The sequence below is a fragment of the Macaca fascicularis genome, chromosome Y, assembly GCF_037993035.2.
Source record: "Macaca fascicularis isolate 582-1 chromosome Y, T2T-MFA8v1.1".
Classification (NCBI taxonomy): domain Eukaryota; kingdom Metazoa; phylum Chordata; class Mammalia; order Primates; family Cercopithecidae; genus Macaca; species Macaca fascicularis.
In genome coordinates this window covers 5,003,082-5,018,355 of record NC_132903.1, presented here as the reverse complement: position 1 = coordinate 5,018,355, position 15,274 = coordinate 5,003,082, and the positions used below count along the sequence as shown (strand labels likewise).

Genomic DNA, 15,274 nt, shown 5'->3' with positions numbered 1-15,274 from the left:
CTTAGAACATTGGAAAAGAGCCAGAATTGAGAGTTTAGCAAAGAGAAAAGCAGAAATGGATTCTAAAGGTACATGAATGCTCTAATGGGCAAAGTAAGGGGGAGAAGGTAGTTATATAAGTCCTCAAGTAATGCAGACTCATGAAAAATATTGTATGAATTTTTAAGAAGGGGTGAAGTAACAATAGCTTAGAATTTTCTCAGTGAGCAAAAATTAATGCAAAGACCAAGTTTACATTTAGAATCACTTTATAACTAGGGTCTAGGACATAGTAGATGATCAATGAATACTACTGAAACAGAAGTAATCAAACTGTATTGGAATGAGCAAATGAAATGTATTTAAAGAAAATGTTAAACTAGAAACACAAATGAAAGTGCTGAACAGCCACCACATTATAATATATGGGATATAATATATCCTATATAAAAAAGTAGGATCTGATTCACAGTATCCTTGGCATGGAGCAATTTGTTATTTGAAAGAAAGAATAAATAAAACAAGTTCTTGAAGTAATGTACATTCTTAAGATTGGATCAACTTAAAAATATCATTACAATGGAAATATATCCCATTTTATCAGCGTGTTTTACAGTATTATAGTAATATTTCATTCCAGAAAATTCTTAGGGTGGCTTGGACTAAAAAAAATGCAGTTAAGATAAAAATTGATTGCACGGATTATTTAGATAGAATTTTAAATACATATTTTTTTAAGTCAAAGGTATATAGTTATTTCCTGATTAGAGATAGATGACCTTGGCCAGATGCAGTGGCTCACATCTGTAATCCCAGCACTTTGGGAGGCCAAGGCAGGTGGATCACCTGAGGTCACGAGTTTGAGACCGGTCTGGCCAACATGACAAAATCCCATCCCTACTAAAAACACAAAAATTAGCCAGGCATGCTGGTAGGTGCCTGTAGTCCCAGCTACTCAGGATGCTGCATTTCAGAAAAAAAAAAAAAGAGAGAGAGAGAGATTATACTATTATTTACTTACTACTAAAATTGAAATACCAAAATTAAGTTATTGTAAAGGCATCATTTTAGGAGATATTTGATATATTTTAAAAAGGTTTGACCAGGCATGATGGCTTACCTGTAATCCCAGCACTTTGGGAGGCCAAGCATGGCGGTGCATGCCTATAGTCCCAGCTGCTTGGGAGGCTGAAACACATGAATCGCTTGAACCCGGGAGATACAAGTTGCGGTGTACCACATGCCAGCCTGGGCAACAGAAGGAAACTCCATCTCAAAAAAAAAAAAAAGAATGAATGAATGAATGAATGGTTTGACCTTAATCATGCAAGACTGAAACTGTGTTTAGATGTCAATTTTGCAAACAATTTATTTTGGAATGGCCAAGGCAAACTGCAGTCTTATGGGTTAAGTGTTCTCTCAACAACAACAACAAAAAAACCACCCTACTAAAGAAAATTCTAAGGAATCTATTTCTCCAGGAATCTACTGTGTATTCCTAAATGAAGCTGAATTAGAAGAGTGGGCTATCTTCAGGCTGTATCTTTCTGACTTCCCACTGGACAACAGGGATATAAAAGCAAGAAAGAGAAAATACAGCTCGTTTGCTACAATTGGGCCACAGTTGTGCCAGGACATTACACTATTCACAGTAACTATAAGAGTGACTCAGGAAAAAATTTAGCACATCAAGAGAATCAACCACAAATTGAGCAAGAGATTTTTTATCAGTTTAAAAAAGTTATTCTGTAAGACTTCCTATGTGTGAGGTATACAATGAGAAAATCATTGGCTTTTAATTCCATCAGAACTCAGTTTAAATCCTGTGTTGAGAATTTACTGGTATTTACTAGATAAATGACTTTGTAAGAAAGTCACCCACCTTTCCTGAGCCTCTGTGACATGAAGGTGGCCATTCCAAGATTATGCTAAGATTAAGTTTGCCCACATACAATTCCATCTTCACAGGGAAAACGAAATGTAAAATAAGAGTAACTTAAGCAAAATAGAAAATTATTTCCTTTTCATATGCAAGGATGGTATGGGGACTCAATAATTTCAAAGACCCACATTCTTCCTATCTTTCTTGTCAGTATTCTCAGCCTGGACTCCATCCTCAAAAGTACCTCATGGGACAAGACAGCTGCTTTGGCCCCTGTCATTGGTATGCCTTGTAACAAGCAGCAAAGAGCAAGAAAAGAAAAGCAAAGGGGGAAAGAACAACCAGTACATTTTCTAGCTAAATAAGTTCCCTTTTTAAAAAGACCTTTTGAAAGTCCTTTGCAATGATTCCACGTGGGCAACAAATTTGTTAGTGGCCAAATTTAGAAGCAAAGGAGCTTGGGAAAATATAGATGCTTAACCTAAGGTGACAATGAGTTCAGGTGAGGAATGAGGTTTCTATTAGCAGAGAACAGGAGAAACCAGATTAGGAGGCAAACAGCAACCTCTCTCAGCAGTATTAGAGAGTACTTGATGACAATCAGAATTCCTAGACACAATGAGCCCCTAAAATGGCACTTGGCACATACCTTGTGCTCAGTAAACAACATATTTATTTTTTTTCATATAATAAATTAAAATTGCTGAGGACCATGCTCTTAATTTCTTTTATAACTCCCCAAATGTGTAGGTCAGGGTTTGTCAGTCTCAGCATTACTGATATTTAGAGACAGATAATCTTTGCTGTGGGAGGGCCTTTCTGTGCGGTATAGGTTCTTTATTAGCATACCTGGTTTTGACCCACTAGATGTCAATAACTCCTCATTTCCAACTTTGACAACCAAAAATATTTCCAGCCATTGGCAATTGTTGCTGGGGGAGCAAATTGCCCTCAGTTGAGAACCACTGGCCTAGACCTGTGCTGGGCAATAAGGTACTCTTCTATATTCTCTAGGGTTGAGTGGTGCAGGGGCTACAAACCCTTGGGCTCATAGTGCTGATTCCATTATGTCAAGCGCAGCATAGTCTTGAAATCTGATGAAGCACAGAGAGGAATCTCCACATTTCAAATGTTTTGTTTAGGAAGCAAGAATTTCAATTCAAGGCACACAGACAGACCAGGTGGTCTTCAGTATATCCAAAAAACAAAGAGGTTATACCAAAAGGAGAGATGTTACGTATTGTTTTGAAAGAAAAGTTCACTGGCACAAATAAAATTTTATGCAGCTGGTAAGTTCTGATTCATGAGTAACAACAGAAAGAAAAATTAGTCTTAAAGTTGCAACAGCTTGTTTCAGTAACTATAGATAAAACCAGTTTCAGGTTATGGCAGGCAGCTTGAGTAGCCAGGCTTGCAGAGAATTACCTTCTCGAAATGTTATGTGCCCTGTGTTTTCTCCCCCTGGCCCCTTGACTTAGTTGGGTAGGACAAAAGTGACTCAATTTATATGATTAACTTCCACAATAGGAAAAATAACAGCAAATTTTCCCTAAATAACATAGTAAGTCACATACTTACTATGTTACTATGAGAATGGATTACATGCTACTATTTTTCCTGAAGGTAGTAAAGACATACGGTATAGTGATGCAATATAAGTGTTTGTTTCATTCACTCATTCACCAAAAATGTTTGCTGAGCAGCTACTATGTGCCAAATACCAGTTTAGGCTTTGGGGACACCACACTGAACAATGAGGACAGCGTGCATGTCCCCATGAAACTTTTTCCTGGTGAAGGAGACAGATATTAAGCAGATACAGGAATAATTCTGTAACATCACATCTGGGCATGGTATGGACAATAAAGCTTGTAAGTATGTTGGACGGTGACCTGGGAAGGCATGGCTAAGAAACTGACTTTTTTGCTGAGACCTGAACAAAGACAGTGAGTGAGCAAGGGAAGGAACATACTGAGTGGAGGTGAAAGCAGTCATGAAGTGGTAGAGTAGAAGGTGATTAAGTTGGGGACAGAGGCCGGGCACAGTGGCTCACACTGTAACCCCAGCACTTTGGGAGGCTGAGGTGGGTAGATCATTTGAGGTCAGGAATTCAAAACCAGCATGGCCAACATGGCAAACCCCATTTCTACTAAAAAAAAAAATACAAAAACTGGCTGGGCATTGTGGCAAGTGCCTTTAATTCCAGCTACTCAGGAGGCTGAGGTGCAAGAATCACTGGAAGTCAGGAGACAGAGGTTGCAGTGAGGTGAGATCATGTCACTGCACTCCAGCCTGGGTCACAGAACAGGACTCCATCTCAAAAAAACAAACAACCACCACCACAACAAAGTTGGGGGCAGAGCACAGGCAGACAAGAGAGAACCAGTGAGAATAAGCATAGGGCTTTGGATTCACTAAGTGAGAAGGAAAGGCATCATTAGGTTTAAAGTAGAGAGCAGTGTGATGACACTTATAAAGGTTCTTTCCAGCAAACATAAGGAAATGTGACATTTTGGGGTGAGAGTGGAGGTTGGGAGACCCAACAGGATGCTCTTGGATTCATCACAGCTAGAGAGAATGGCAGGCTGGAGATGCAAAGAGTGGTCAGATTAGATTTATTCGACAAGGGGTCTGAAGGGGAAGCTGACAGGCTTTGCAGATGGTCACCAGAAGCGATTAAACAGTGTGTGGTTTCTAGAAAACATGCAAACCTAATTTTTCAAAATAGATCAACAGAAAATTGTATCATCAACACTGCTTCTGGGTTTTCTGACTTTTCTCTCCCTATATTCATACAAACTAGTTTCCAGAATTGTTGGCCCGTATGTAACAGTGTAGACACAGGGATCTGCTATGCCTGTACTGGCTTGCTGAGTGATTATAGAACCATCATCAAATATGTATGTGCCTGAATTTCCCCATCTGTAAAACAGAGTGACTACAGATTACCAGTAGCCTTGTTCACCTAATGCATTAAGAGAAAAAGCCCACCTAGTACTTCATGAATGCCAAAAGAAATGCAAACTACAATTATTTCCACAGATATCCAGTTGTGATAACACCCAAAACAGATAAATTTTGATTAACGCACAAGATTCATTCCCAAAGATTCCCAAGGATCCCAAGTTAAAGACAACACTTAAATTTCTGTGAGCTTTGTAATATATTCCAGAGTTTCAGTTGGGATTAATTGTAACTTACTGATTGATTCCTCCTTTCTGACAAAAACAATTGCTTTTTTTGTGAAATTCAGTCTCTCATGGCAGCCTTGATTAATCATTTGCAAACTGTGGCTTACCCATCTATAATTACTAATGTACAAATTTTTTTCACTGCAATACTTTTAAAGTAGTTCAAATAAACCTGTTCAGTTCAAATTCCTTCTAAGTCTGTAAAAGATAATTTCTTGATGGGATATGGAAAATATGAGTGCTTAAATAAGAAGTAATATCAATGTAACAAATTCTCTTTCCTATAATACATAATTTTTAAAAACTGGACAATAAGAATACTTATGAAATTTAATCAACCTCATGACATTATATGCTTTATCTGCAATGATGGCATAAAAAAAGTTATCCAAAGTTCCAGCTGACAACCACTTAATATAATTAATACCCAAAAATGTCTGGACAGAGCAAATGCTTAAGACATTACATAAAAAGAGTAAGTGGATTGTAACCAAGCATTTCATTTCTGCCCAGGATCTAGACAGAAATAAGCAAAGTTTACACTCACCAAATTATTTCACATTCCCGTAAGAATTCTGTTCTATTTTAAAGTAACATTCATGTGTATTAAATGACAAAATTTGTGCATGATTGTGGAAATGCATCATTAGAAACGAAAGTTTTTACTTTAGTAATATGATTCTATAATAATTTATTGTATGTATTTGAAAGACCTTTAACAAAATGATCCTTTTCATAAATATGCTATTTCGATGTTATATATTCCTTAGATTAAATTTTGTTTACAAAATAAAGGTGTATTTCTATTTTAGGACTAAAAGTAATACCCATGAGATTTTTTTTTTTTTTTCTTTTGAGAAAGAGTCTTGCTCTATCACCCAGGCTGGAGTGCAGTGGCACCATCTCGGCTCACTGCAACCACCTCCTCCCGGGTTCATGCCATTCTCCTCCCTAGCCTCCCAAGTAGCTGGGACTACTAGCGCCCACCACCATGCCTGGCTAATTTTTTGTATTTTTAGTAGAGATAAATTTTCTCTGTATTAGCCAGGATGGTCTCGATCTCCTGACCTTGTGATCCACCCACCTCGGCCTCCCAAAGTGCTGGGATTACAGGCGTGAGCCACCACACCCATCCCATGAAATAAATTTTATCAAACATTATTATGATCCCAAAGTTGCTGCAAAGTTTTTAGCAAACTTTGTAAACTTTAATCATTAATGTAATCTTATTATAAAACCCGCTTCGGACAGGAGCTGGAGCATCATCATATAAATATTAAAAAAGGAAAAGTTGTGGTGTATTGGGATTGAGGTAAGAAATGTATTATATCAAACATATAAATGAGTAAGATAAGAAAGTTTATCATGTTCTTTAGTGTGCAGCAAAGAATACTCAAAATGGAAAAGAGTCTGTTTAATTAAAAAAAGCAAATTATTGGCCAGGCGCGGTAGCTCACACCTGTAATCTCAACACTTTGAGAGTTCACAGGGGGCAGAACTCAAGGTTAGGAGTTCGGGACCAGCCTGGCCAGTATGGTGTAACCCTACAAAACTGGCCAGGTGTGGTGGTGGGCGCCTGTAGTCCCAGCTACTTGGGAGGCTGAGGCAGGAGAATCATTTGAAACCTGGAGGTGGAGGTTTCAGTGAGCAGACATCACACCACTGTACTCCAGCCTGGGTGACAGAGGGGGACTCCACCTCAAAAAAAAAAAAAAAAAAAAAAAGGTAGCAAATTATTTAACCAGCAATTCCTACAAATAAATGAAAATGCATACAAAATTACATAAGCATAAATGGAATACATTAAATCCTCTCTTGCCTAAGCAGAGGGCATTTTCTTCTTAAAGCTTTTTAATAGAAAATTACAAACAAAACATAAAGCAAAGTAGTATACAGAACCATTGATGCTTGTATATTAACAGCAGTGGTAACTACCCAAATCAAATCTTACATATGATAAAATGTCACAAAATTATATACATACATTACATGCATGTTAATTTTGTGCTTTTGATATTGTTTACAACTACTTAAAGTGTAACCATTGGTGGAAATGGATACACATGATTTCTTTGTGCTTTCTTTGTGACTTCCTGTGAAACTATAGTTATTCCTAAATTAGAAGTTTTTTGCACCATTCATACAGGTATAGGAAATCTACCCTAGAACACTGCTTGTGACTCTGGCACCAAAGCAGAGAACCATTGTTCTGCAAAAACAAAAAGAAAAAATGTTGACCCATTATATACTCTTTTTTTTTTTTTTTTTTTTTTTTTGAGACGGAGTCTCGCTGTGTTGCCCAGGCTGGAGTGCAGTGGCCGGATCTCAGCTCACTGCAAGCTCTGCCTCCTGGGTTTTTACGCCATTCTCCTGCCTCAGCCTCCCGAGTAGCCGGGACTACAGGCGCCCGCCACCTCGCCCGGCTAGTTTTTTGTATTTTTTAGTAGAGACGGGGTTTCACCGTGTTAGCCAGGATGGTCTCGAACTCCTGACCTCATGATCCACCCGTCTCGGCCTCCCAAAGTGCTGGGATTACAGGCTTGAGCCACCGCGCCCGGCTATATACTCTTCTAATATAAAGCTACACATACACAGATTTCTAATTTAAAATTATAATTTATGCATATAATTTTTGAATATTTGCATTTTAACAAATGCCCAATCTTGCAAAACCTGATGTCTCTCACTTCCAGTGATAGAAAATGTGTTTGTAATGTAAGTCTCACTTTGTCACTGATGTCATTCTGTAAACAAAGACACATAAAATAGTAAAGATTCCAAGCTGTCTGAAATGAAAAAGGGTCTAAGGCAACTTTGGTGGTGTGTTGAGCAGTGAGGCAGGAAAATGAACACTAGACAGTCTGCCAACAGTCAGCAATTTTGGGAAATTTACAACTTATGCACTGTGGATGCTTTTGATCTCAACCAATTTACAGAAATAAGAGTTTGGCATTGGGAGAAAGATCCTGTATTAGTCTGTTCTTACACTGCTATAAAGAACTATCTAAAACTGGGTATTTTACGAAGCAAAGAGATTTCATTAACTCACAGTTCTACACGCTTAACAGGAAGTGTAGCCAGGGAGGCTCAGGAAATTTACAATCATGGCAGAAGGCAAAGGAGATGCAACTACATCTTACCATGGCAGAGCAGGAGAGAGAGAGAGAGTGGAAAGGGAAGTACCATGCACTTTTAAGCCATCAGATCTCATGAGAACTCACTCACTATCATGAGAACAGTAAGGAGGAAATCTGCCCCCATGATCCAATTACCTCCCATCCTTCCAATTCGACATGAAATTTGGGCAGGGACACAAATCCAAACCACATCAGATTCCACGTGAAAAGCCTTCTCTTACTCTTTCACCAAACATATGATCACAGACAAGGGACTTAACATCCCCAAGTCTCAGTTTATTCATGTATAAAGAAAGCATAACAGCAATATCTCATATATCAGGTCACTGGGATAACTAAATGAAACAATAGATACACTCAGTATGTAACAATTATTTGGATTACGATTCATTGTCTTGAACATCAGAATTTCTGCATTCCACGTAACTAAGATATTGGTCATGTTTTTTCTCTGGTTGGGATCTTTTAAGTCAGGTTATGCTAAGCTGGAATAGTGGGCAAAGCTAGCAGAAACCATCGGATTGTGTTGTCATTTGCCATTAACATTGTTGTTAGCCTGTGGGGAGTAATCCTAGATTTAATATCTACCAGTTCACAACGGATAATACTCACCCTAGAGTAACTGATTCAGTCTTATTAATGAGACTAATACTAAAATAAATAAAATACTGAAAGTATTTAGTATTGGAAATACTGGCTGGGTGTGGTGGCTCATGCCTGTAATGCCAGCACTTTGGGAGGCAAAGGCAGACAGACCACCTGAGGTCAGGAGTTCGAGATCAGCCTGACCGACATGGAGAAACACCATCTCTACTAAAAATACAAAATAAGCCGGGTGTGGCAGCACATGCCTGTAATCCTAGCTACTAAGGAGGCTGAGGCAGGAGAATTGCTTGAACCCAGGAGGCAGAGGTTGCAGTGAGCTGAGATCGGGCAATTGTACTCCAGCCTGGGCAACAAGAGTGAAACTCTGTCTCAAAAAAAAAAAAAAAAGAAAAGAAAAGAAAAGAAAAAAGAAGAGGAGAGGAGGGAAGAGGAGAGGGGGGAAGAGCACAGGAGGGGAGAGGAGGCAAGAGGAAAAGAAAAGAACAGGAAAGAAAAGAAAATAAAAGAAAAGAAAAAAAAGAAAAGAAACTAACATACCGTATTTGAGCAAATATTAAAATACAATTAAAAGATGCAATAAAAAAGGGAATGCCTTTCCACCCTGTTTTTTCCTTGGGTGGTAGCAGGTTTTCAACACTTGCCAACATGATGAGTAGGCAATGGTATTAGTATTTTTGCTTTAATATTATTTGACTGGGCATTTGTTTTCCTTTACCATCTACAGTCTGTCTCTTTCACCATATCTATTGTGGATTGTTCAAAATTTTAAAATCAACTTTAGCAACTATTAGTACCACTTAGGTTAAATGATCATTTGTCTGTTGCAAAAATTCTCCAGCACTTCATTCATCTTTTGCATTTATTCATGAAATTTTTCCAGAGGAAGATTTTATATGCATACACACACAAAGACGCAAATAGCCATGCACGAGCATACATATATTCCCTCAAAATGCATCCCTAGTTCCTTTTGGGATTTTGGGTTTCCTGTTTTTCTAAAAATAATTGCCCCCATGCCAAGGTTTTGCAGCTGTTCTGTGCTTTTACCTGTATCAATAATCAGGTGTTATAATATTTATCTCCACTAAGAACTTCTAAGAACTCTGCCCACTAGCATCAGGGATGCCAATAAATCCCCAATTAATGCTGACCACGTTGTTTAGTCCAGGTGTGCATGACATTACTCCATCACAATCCACATACGTTGCTTACATATGGTACTCTTTGATCAGAAAAGCAATCAAAAAATGCAAGAGGTCTTGTTTCGAAGATGGCCGAATAGGAACAGCTCCAGCCTCCAGCTCCCAGCGCGAGCGACACAGAAGATGGGTGAGTTCTGCATTTTCGATGGAGGTGCAGACCGACACCTCATATCTCACACGGCGGGGTACACCCCTGAGACGAAGCTTCCAGAGCAAGAATCAGACAGCATCACTCCCTGTTCAGCAATAGTCTATGCAGATACCCACACAAACAGGGTCTGGAGTGGACCTCAAGCAATCTCTGACAGACCTACAGCTGAGGTTCCTGACTGTTAGAAGGAAAACTAACAAATAGAAAGGACACCTACACCAAAACCCCGTCAGTACATCACCATCATCAAAGACCAGAGGCAGATAAAACCACAAAGATGGGGAAAAAGCAGGGCAGAAAAGCTGAAAATTAAAAAAATCAGAGCACATCTCCTCCTCCAAAGGAACGCAGCTCATCACCAGCAACAGATCAAAGCTGGACGGAAAATGACTTTGACGAGTTGAGAGAAGAAGGCTTCAATCAAACTTCTCAGAGCTAAAGGACATACTACGTACCCAGCGCAAATGAATTAAAAATCTTGAAAAAAGAATGGAAGAATGGATAACTAGAATGATCAATGCAGAGAAGGCCATAAATGAACTGATAGAGATGAAAACCATGACACGAGAAATACGTGACAAATGCACAAGCTTCAGTAACTGACTCGATCAACTGGAAGAAAGAGTATCAATGATTGAAGATCAAATGAATGAAATGAAGTGAGAAGAGAAACCAAAAGAAAAAAGAAGAAAAAAGAAATGGACAAAGCCTCCAAAAAGTATGGGATTATGTAAAAAGACGAAATCTACGTCTGATTGGTGTGCCTGAAAGTGAGGGGGAAAATGGAACCAAGTTGGAAAACACTTTTCAGGATATCATCCAGGAGAACTTCCCCAACCTAGTAAAGCAGGCCAACATTCAAATTCAGGAAATACAGAAAATGCCACAAAGTTCTTCGAGAAGAGCAACTCCAAGACACATAATTGTCAGATTCACCAAAGTTGAAATGAAGTAAAAAATCTTAAGGGCAGCCAGAGAGAAAGGTCGGGTTACACACAAAGGGAAGCCCATCAGACTAACAGCAGATCTCTTGGCGGAAATGCTCCAAGCCAGAAGAGAGTGGGGGTCAATATTCAACATTATTAAAGAAAAGAATTTTCAACCCGGAATTTCATATCCAGCCAAACTAAGTTTCATAAGTGAAGGAGAAATAAAATCCTTTAGAGACAAGCAAATGCTTAGAGATTTTGTCACCACCAGGCCTGCCTTACAAGAGACCCTGAAGGAAGCACCAAACATGGAAAGGAACAGCCGGTAGCAGCCATTGCAAAAACATGCCAAAATGTAAAGACCACTGATGCTACGAAGAAACTGCATCAACTAACAAGTAAAATAACCAGCTAATATCACAATGATAGGATCAAGTTCAACATAACAATATTAACCTTAAATGTAAATGGACTAAATGGTCCAAATAAAAGACACGGAATGGCAAATTGCATAAAGAATCAAGACCCATCAGTTTGCTGTATTCAGGAGACCCATCTCACATGCAGTGATACACATAGGCTCTAAATAAAGGGATGGAGGAAGATCTACCAAGTAAATAGAGAACAAAAAAAAAGCAAGAGTTGCAATCCTAACTCTGATAAAAGAGACTTTAAACCATCAACTTTCAAAAGAGACAAAGAAGGCCGTTCATAATGGTAAAGGGATCAATTCAGCACGAAGAGCTAACTATCCTAAATATATATGCACCCAATACAGGAGCATCCAGAGTCATAAAGCAAGTCCTTAGAGATTTACAAAGAGACTTAGACTCCCATACAATAATAATGGGAGGCTTTAACACCCCACTGTCAACATTAGACAGATCAACGAGACAGAAAGTTAAGAAGGATATCCAGGAATTGAACTCAACTCTGTACCAAGTGGACCTAACAGACATCTACAGAACTCTCCACCCCAAATCAATAGAATATACATTCTTCCTAGCACCACATCATACTTATTCCAAAATTGACCACATAGTTGGAAGTAAAGCACTCCTCAACAAATATAAAAGAACAGAAATTAAAACATACTGTCTCTCAGACCACAGTGCAATCAAACAAGAACTCCGGACTAAGAAACTCAATCAAAACCACTCAACTACATGGAAACTGAACAACGTGCTCCTGATTAACTACTGGTACATAATGAAATGAAGGGAGAAATAAAGATGTTCTTTGAAACCAATGGTACTAAAGATACAACATACCAGAGTCTCTGGGACACATTTAAAGTGGTGTGTACAGAGAAATTTATAGCACTAAATGCCCACAAGAGAAAGCTGGAAAGATCTAAAATTGACACCCTAACATCACAATTAAAAGAACTAGAGAAGCTAGAGCAAACACATTCAAAACCTAGCAGAAGGCAAGAAATAACTAAGATCAAAGCAGAACTGAAGGAGATAAAGACACAAAAACCCTCCAAAAAAATCAGTGAATCCAGGAGGTGGGTTTTTTTTTTTTTTTAAAAGATCAACAAAAATGATACACCACTAGCAAGACTAATAAAGAAGAAAGGAGAGAAGAATCAAATAGATGCAATAAAAAATGATAAAGGGGACATCACCACCAACCCCACAGAAATACAAACTACCATCAGAGAATACTATAAACACCTCTACACAAATAAACTAGAAAACCTAGAAGAAAGGGATAATTTCCTGGACACTTACACTCTCCCAAGACTAAACTAGGAAGAAGTTGAATCCCTGAATAGACCAATAGGAGGCTCTGAAATTGAGGCAATAATTAACAGCCTACAAACCAAAAAAAGTCCAGGACCAGACGGATTCACAGCTGAATTCTACCAGAGGTACAAGGAGTAGCTGGTACCACTCCTTCTGAAACTATTCCAATCAATAGAAAAAGAGGGAATCCTCCCTAACTCATTTTATGAGGCCAACATTGTCCTGATACCAAAGCCTAGCAGAGACACAACAAAAAACAAGAGAATTTTAGACCAATATCCCTGATGAACATCGATGCAAAAATCCTCAATAAAATACTGGCAAACTGAATCCAGCAACACATCAAAAAGCTTATCCACCATGATCAAGTGAGCTTCATCCCTGGGATGCAAGGTTGGTTCAACATATGCAAATCAATAAACGTAATCCAGCATATAAACAGAACTAAAGACAAAAACCACATGATCATCTCAATAGATGGAGAAAAGGCCTTTAACAAAATTCAACAGCGCTTCATGCTAAAAACTCTCAATAAATTCAGTATTCATGGAACGTATCTCAAAATAATAAGAGCTATTTATGACAAACCCACAGACAATATCATACTGAATGGGCAAAAACTGGAAAAATTCCCTTTGAAAACTGGCACAAGACAGGGATGCCCTCTCTCACCACTCCTATTCAACATAGTGTTGGAAGTTCTGGCTAGGGCAATCAGGCAACAGAAAGAAATAAAGGGCATTCAGTTAGGAAAAGAAGAAGTCAAATTGTCCCTGTTTGCAGATGACATGATTGTGTATTTAGAAAATTCCATTATCTCAGTCCAAAATCTCTTTAAGCTGATAAGCAACTTCAGCAAAGTCTCAGGATAAAAACTTAATGTGTAAAAAACACAAGCATTCTTATACAGCAGTAATGGACAAACAGAGAGCCAAGTCATGAATGAACTTCCTTTCACAACTGCTTCAAAGAGAATAAAATACCTAGGAATCCAACTTACAAGGGATGTAAAGGACTTCTTCAAGGAGAACTACAAACCAATGCTCAGTGAAATAAAACAGGACACAAACAAATGGAAGAACATACTATGCTCAAGGATAGGAAAAATCAATATCGTGAAAATGACCATACTGCCCAAGCTAATTTATAGATTCAATGCCATCCCCATCAAGCTACCAATCACTTTCTTCACAGAATTGGAAAACACTGCTTTAAAGTTCATATGGAACCAAAAAAGAGCCCTCATTGCCAAGACAATCCTAAGCCAAAAGAACAAAGGTGGAGGCATCATGCTACCTGACTTCAAACTATATTACAAGGCTACAGTAACCAAAACAGCATGGTACTGGTACCAAAACAGAGATATAGACCAATGGAACAGAACAGAGCTCTCAGAAATAAAACCACACATCTACAGCCATCTGATCTTTGACAAACCTGAGAGCAACAAGAAATGGGGAAAGGATTCCCTATTTAATAAATGGTGCTGGGAAAATTGGCTGGCCATAAGTAGAAAGCTGAAAATGGATCCTTTCCTTACTCCTTATATGAAAATTAATTCATGATGGATTAGAGACTTAAATGTTAGTCCTAAAACCATCAAAACCCTAGAAGAAAACCTAGGTAACACCATTCAGGACATAGACATCGGCAAGGACTTCATGTCTAAAACACCAACAGCAATGGCAACAAAAGCCAAAGTTGACAAATGGGATCTAATTAAACTAAAGAGCTTCTGCACAGCAAAAGAAACTACCATCAGAGTGAACAGGCAACCTCCAGAATGGGAGAACATTTTTGTAATCTACTCATCTGACAAAGGGCTAATATCCAGAACCTACAAAGAACTCAAACAAATTTACAAGAAAAAAAACAAACAACCCCATCAAAAAGTGGGCAAAGGATATGAACAGACATTTCTCAAAAGAAGACGTTCATACAGCCAATAAACACATGAAAAAATCCTCGTCATCACTGGCCATCAGAGAAATGCAAATCAAAACCACAATGAGATACCATCTCACACCAGTTAGAATGGCAATCATTAAAAAGTTAGGAAACAACAGGTGTTGGAGAGGATGTGGAGAAATAGGAACACACAGTTGGTGAGATTGTAAACTAGTTCAACCATTGTGGAAAACAGTATTCCTCAAGGATCTAGAACTAGAAATACCATATGACCCAGCCATCCCATTACTGGGTATATACCCAAAGGATTATAAATCATGCTGCTATAAAGACACATGCACATGTATGTTTAGCAGCACTATTCACACTAGCAAAGACTTGGAATCAACCCAAATGTCCATCAATAAGAGATTGGATTAAGAAAATGTGGCACGTATACACCATGGAATACTATGCAGCCACAAAAAAAGGATGAGTTCATGTCCTTTGTAGGGACATGGATGCAGCTGGAAACCATCTTTCTCAGCAAACTATCGCA

At 38.5% G+C, this 15,274-nt stretch overlaps 1 protein-coding gene across 12 annotated transcripts in view; it reads right to left on the bottom strand.

Moving 5' to 3' along the window:
- LOC141409515 (thymosin beta-4-like) overlaps positions 1-15,274 on the bottom strand; it is a 211,121-nt gene that overhangs the window by 130,691 nt on the left and 65,156 nt on the right. For 8 of the 12 annotated variants that reach the window (XR_012430472.1, XR_012430476.1, XR_012430471.1 and 5 more), the window contains exon 2: positions 1,100-1,251. The exons of 3 other annotated variants lie outside the window; for them this stretch is intronic. The gene's annotated coding sequence lies outside the window, so the exon portion shown is untranslated. Of the gene's footprint in view, positions 1-1,099; positions 1,252-15,274 lie in introns of those variants that run through there. One more of the 12 variants, XR_012430483.1, reaches the window with a different exon arrangement.